Source organism: Hylobates moloch, unplaced genomic scaffold, assembly GCF_009828535.3.
Source record: "Hylobates moloch isolate HMO894 unplaced genomic scaffold, HMol_V3 SCAFFOLD_20, whole genome shotgun sequence".
Taxonomy (NCBI): Eukaryota; Metazoa; Chordata; class Mammalia; order Primates; family Hylobatidae; genus Hylobates; species Hylobates moloch.
Genome location: NW_026652295.1, coordinates 33,107,693 through 33,113,741, shown reverse-complemented (window position 1 = coordinate 33,113,741; position 6,049 = coordinate 33,107,693). Strand labels below are relative to the sequence as shown.

At 51.6% G+C, this 6,049-nt stretch overlaps 1 pseudogene; it reads left to right on the top strand.

Moving 5' to 3' along the window:
* The first annotated feature begins 2,241 nt into the window (after window positions 1-2,241).
* On the top strand, window positions 2,242-4,303 carry LOC116459624 (interferon-induced transmembrane protein 3-like; annotated as a pseudogene).
* The last annotated feature ends 1,746 nt before the right edge of the window (window positions 4,304-6,049 follow it).

The window sequence follows — 6,049 nt, the reverse complement described above, 5'->3', positions numbered from 1 at the left end:
TGATGCTCAGCCCCACAGTCACCCACTAAGTGGCCAGCCTGAAGCTCTCTAACTCCAGACCACTACATAACATAAATATCCAGTAACATACGTGTGTACACCTCACGTAATAGAGGGCCATGATCACAAAGGCTTGGAAAAGTAGCCTTTGTTTTTTCTACAAAGAAAGCAGCAGAGAAAATTTAAGCTTTGTAGAGTGTTGCGAACCTTGGAATCAAAACACGGGTTCCATTCTGTGATATGAAACAGCACATCACAAAGCATTTTCACACAAGGCTTGTTTCTAGTTTTTAGAGCGGGATATTCGATTTTTCCTTATAGGCCTCACTCCTGAGCAAAGATGACTTGCTAGTTCCTCTCTAAGCAGATTTTCTTTTAGAATTCATAGCTACTTTTGAGTATTTGACAATGAATAGACACCTAACAGCAGCACATATTTTGTCAACCATGCCCTTCTGAGGGTGCGTATTGGTTCATAAAGGATCAGCAAGGTCTGTGAGCTCAGGGGTTGCAGCTCCCGTCCTGGGGCAGCGGGTACAGGACACGACGGGCACACAGAGCACGGTGTGTCTACGGGGATGGGTTGTGCGTTCAAGGATGCTTCTGCACTAGAAGAAGCCACTCAAGCATTTTCATTGTGCCCTTCACCTGTGGTAACACTATTGGCGAAGGTTGATACTCATTTATTTGTTCTGTTAATAAATGCATATTGTGGACTTAACCTACCTTGTGCCCAGCAGTGCCCTAGGTGCTGGGGATACAGCAGTGAAGCAGACAAAAACAAAAATCCCTACAGCATGGAGCTGATGTTCAGTAAAACATATGGTAAATCAGGTGATGAAAGATGATAGGAAGAAACAAGAGAAGATAAGAAAAGGGGAGTTGGGAATGCAACTTTAATCATTTATTTTACCTTTTTAAAAAATAGAGTCAGGGGCTGGTCGTGGTGGCTCACGCCTGTAATCCCAGGACTTTGGGAGGCCGAGGTGGGCAGATCATTTGAGGTCAAGACGTCGAGACCAGCCTGGCCAACATGGTGAAACCCTGTCTTTACTAAAAATACAAAAATCAGCTCAGCATGATGGCATGTGCCTGTAATTGCAGCTACTCAGGAGGCTGAGGCAGGAGAATCGCTTGAACCCGGGAGGCGGAGATTGCAGTGAGCCGAGATCGCACCACTGCACTCCAGCCTGGGCATTAGAGTGAGACTCCATCTCAAAAAATAATAAAATTAAAAAAATAAAAACAGAGTTGGGGTCTCACTATGTTGGCCAGATTGCTCTTGAACTCTTGGCCTCAAGCAATCCTCCCACCTCGGCTTCCCAAAGTGCTGAGATTACAGGAGTGAGCCACCACATCTGGCTGGGAGTGCAGCTTTAAATGAGAGGTCAGGGAGGTCCTCACTGAGAAGGTGATGTTTGAGGTGGTGTGTGAAGCAGCCGAGGGTAGTGATCATCGTGGATATCTGGGAGAAGAGCATTTCAGGCAAGAAGAACAGCCAAGACAAAGCAAAAAAGCAGGTGTCCATTGTATTCAGATGCCAACTATGGATTTTGTACAGATTCTGGCACCTGTCCTGCCTTTAGTGCTGTGTGACTTCAAAGGAGCCACTCACCCTCTCTGGGCCGTCTCTTCACCCACATGATATGAGGTTTAGATAAAGAGCTGCCCTGTCCACCTGAGCCCTCTCTGTCCTTGCAGGCCTGTCCTTACCAGCGGGGGAGCCTCCGTGGCCATCCCTCCCCAGAGGTGGGGAGCCACAGACCACCTCTGGTCACAGGGCCTGACAGTTCCACAGCAATGCCTCTGGCCTGGTCACCCTCACCCCAGGGCCGCCACAGCATCAGTCCAGGGCTCTAACCCAAGGATGGCAATAGGGGAAACTCTGGCATGGTTTATGGACATTTAGCATTTTCTTTTTTCTTTTCTTTTTTTTTTTTTAGCTGGAGTCTTGCTCTGTCGCCCAGGCTGGAGTGCAGTGGCGTGATCTCAGCTCACTGCAACCTCCGCCTCCTGGGTTCAAGTGATTCTCCTGCCTCAGTCTCCCAAGTAGCTGGGATTACAGGCATGCACCACCACACTCAGCTAATTTTTTGTATTTTTAGTAGAGACCGCGTTTTGCCATGTTGGCCAGGCTGGTCTTGAACTTCTGACCTCAGGTGATCCACCTGCCTCGGCCTGCCAAAGTGCTGGGATTACAGGTGTGAGCCACCACACCTGGCCAAGCATTTTCAAATATTGGCTGTGTGTACTTGGGAGGATAAGTAACATTACTGGAGATCTGATTGTGCCTCATATGTTCACTCCGTGCTCACATGTGCCTCACATGTTCATCTGCAAATTTATTTTTGAGGGGAATAGTGGATGAGAGCTGAGTCTGGGGTCCCTCTACCCTTCCTGGACACTCAAGTGGGAGGCCTGGGTCATCTCTGGAGGACCTCTCTCCTAAGTACTCCCGACCTCCTCTCAGGTTTGGCTCCATATCTCAGCCACTTCCCTTCCCTTTGTTCACTTTGCTTCTCAGAAGCCTCCCTTAAGGAGAAATAGTCACCTAAGACCATCTTAGCAAAGGAGAGGGCAAAGAAGGAGACACTGACAGACCCTCTTTTTTTTTTTTTTTGAGACGGAGTCTCGCTCTGTCACCCAGGCTGGAGTGCAGTGGCGCTATCTCGACTCACTGCCAGCTCCGCCTCCCAGGTTCACGCCATTCTCCTGCCTTAGCCTCCCGAGTAGCTGGGACTACAGGCACCCGCCAACATGCCCAGCTTTTTGTATTTTTAGTAGAGGCGGAGTTTCCCCGTGTTAGCCAGGATGGTCTCGATCTCCAGACCTCATGATCCACCTGCCTCGGCCTCCCAAAGTGCTGGGATTACAGGCGTGAGCCACTGCGCCCGACCTAACAGACCCTCTTGAGTCACTTGGGAATTGCATTCAGCTGCAAGTAGCATGGTCCTGAGCAAGAGTGGCTTAGACAAGATAGGGATTTATTTTTCCCTCACTAGATGTGAAGTCTGAGGGTATGTACAGGGCTGGCTTCCATCCTTAAGACAGCTACTGCAGCTCTAGACATCACATCCCCATTCCAGACACAGAAGAAAGACTGAATCAGCCCCCTTTATAAAGAACTGTCTTAGAATCCCCACCTGATGACTTCACGTATATCCTATGGGCCAGAACTTGGCTACTTGTTCCTTCCATCTACAAGAAATGCTGTCATTATTATATCCATAAAAGGAGGCTGGGTGTGGTGGCTGACACCTGTAATCCTAGCATTTAGGAGGCTGAGGAGGAAGGATTACTGGAATCCAGGAGTTTGAGACCAGCCTGGGCAACATAGCAAGACCTCATCCCTAATAAAAATTTAAAAATTAGCTGGATGGGATGACACATGCTTGTAGTACCAGCTACTCAGGAGGCTGAGGCGGGAGGCTCACTGGAGCCCAGGAGTTAGAGGCTGCAGTGAGCCATGATGGTGCCACTGCACTCCAGCCTGGGTAATGGAGCAAGACCCCATTTCTAAAAAAATAAATAATTTTTAAACATAGAAGAAAACAGATACTGGGGAGGCAACTAGCACTCTCTTCCCTACACGTGCCCTGTACTCTTCCATCTCTAATCTTAAAAACTGCATGCTGGACAAATGCCAGGAAGAGGAAACTGTTGAGAAAACGAAACTACTGGGGGAAAGGGAGGGCCCACTGAGAACCACCCTAGTAACCCGACCACCGCTGGTCTTCGCTGGACACCATGAACCACACTGTCCAAACCTTCTTCTCTCCCATCAACAGCGGCCATCCCCCCAACTATGAGATGCTCAAGGAGGAGCACGAGGTGGCTGTGCTGAGGGCGCCCCACAGCCCTGCTCCCCCGACGTCCACCATGATCCACATCCGCAGCGAGACCTCCGTGCCCGACCATGTCGTCTGGTCCCTGTTCAACACCCTCTTCATGAACCCCTGCTGCCTGGGCTTCATAGCATTTGCTTACTCCGTGAAGTCTAGGGACAGGAAGATGGTTGGCGACCTGACTGGGGCCTAGGCCTATGCCTCTACCGCCAAGTGCCTGAACATCTGAGCCCTGGTTGTGGACATCCTCATGACCATTCTGCTCATCGTCATCCCAGTGTTGATCTTCCAAGCCTATCGATAGATCAGGAGGCATCATCCAGGCAAGGAGCTCTGCCCATGACCTGAATCCCACGTACTCCACCTTCCATTCCTCGCCTTGCCCCCAGAGCTCAGTCCTGTATCAGCCCTTTATCCTCACGCACTTTTCTACAATGGTATTCAATAAAGTGCACGTGTTTCTGGTGGAAAAAAAAAAACAAACTGCATGCTGGCCGGGCGCAGTGGCTCATGCCTGTAATCCCAGCACTTTGGGAGGCTGAGGTGGGTGGATCACCTGAGGTTGGGAGTTCACATCCAGCCTGACCAACATGGAGAAACCCCGTCTCTACTAAAAATACAAAATTAGCCGGGCATGGTGGTGCATGCCTGTAATCCCAGCTACTCGGGAGGATGAGGTAGAATAGCTTGAACCTGGGAGGCGGAGGTTGCAATGAGCTGAGATTGCGCCATTGCACCCCTTTATAAGGAACTGGCGACAGAGACTGGGCAACAGAGCAAGACTCCGTCTCAAAAAAACAAGCAAAAATAAAACTCATGCTGTTTTCTCCACCTCTGGGGCCCTCTACCCTCACCCCACCCAAGCTAGGTAAGGAGCCTGCAGCTCATTATCTAACCTGCTGGGGTTGCCAGTAACAGAAACTCCCCAGGGTTGCTGAGGTGAAAGGAGGAGGTTGGAGAACTCAGAACACCAACCTATGGTATCCATCAGACGGGGTTGGAGGGGCGGGGCCTTGCCACGCCCCCACCCTCTCTATTCAGCAGGGACCGGAAGCAGGTGTGGATTCTCTAGGAAGCTGATTTGAGGGGCAGTGCTGCCCACAGCTGGAGACAACAGTGAACTAGCCAGGCCCAGTCCCTGCCCCCAAGGTGCTGACATTCTGATGGGGGGAGAGACAGGCATCGCACAGACCAAACCTAAAGATCGTTTCAGGCTCTTGGTGCCAAGATGAACAGCTTAGCATGGGAGAGGAAGCAGGTGGCTAGGGAGCACCAGGTGCACAGTCAGCAGCACTCGGGAAATGTGTACTGAAGGTAGCCCTCAGGAAAGGGGCCCGGAAACCCAGGGCTGTAGACCCTCAAGGGGCAGGGGAGGAACCCTCAGATCACAGATCAGATGGAACACTCCAGATGTCAGGGACTGAGGCCCTCAGCCTGGGACCCGGCCCAAGCCTGGAAAAGGGAGGAGAGATCCCAGGGTGTGGGGGAGTCCTGCCCTAGTACCGGGATTGCTCAGAGGAGCTGCTGGGTCCAGAGACCCAGCAAATGCCAAGGGTCCAGGACTGTGGCCCCCTACACAGTTTTCCCTAGTGGGCTGGGCCCTGGGTGTGCAGTTGAGTGGTAAACTCCAAGATCTACTGGGGAAGGCAGGCAGGGCCCCGCGCACCCCAACATACCGTGCCTGGGACAGGTCCTCCTGGCAGCTGTCTGGGTTTGGAGGGAAACCAGCCCTAAACCCAAACTGATTATGTGGGACGAGCAGCCCTTTCACCACCAGGGCACAGCCGCTATGCCCTGAGCATCCTTCTTGGTGGAGAAAGATGCCCAGGGTGCTGAGGAAGGAAGGACACTGGCCGGCTTCCCGAATTCTCTCCTTCTGCAAGTCCTGCAGCTCCCGACCTTGTCTCTGGACACAGTACCTCTGAGGCCCTTAAGAAGATGGAATGAACTCAGTGTTGAAGGTGTTGATGCTGTTATTATGTATTAATGCCTCACCTGCACAGGCCATGCGTGTTCTCAGGCGGGAGCTCCCTGGAGCTTCACACGGACAGTCTATAGAGAATGTTCATCGCCATCTGACCCTTGAGAAGACTGAGACTCAGAGACGGGAGGTAACTTGCTCAACCCCCTGTCCCTGCCCCGGGAAACGGGCTGTGGCTGCGGGGGTTGGGGTTGGATCCTGCAGCCAAGGGTCATCGATGTCG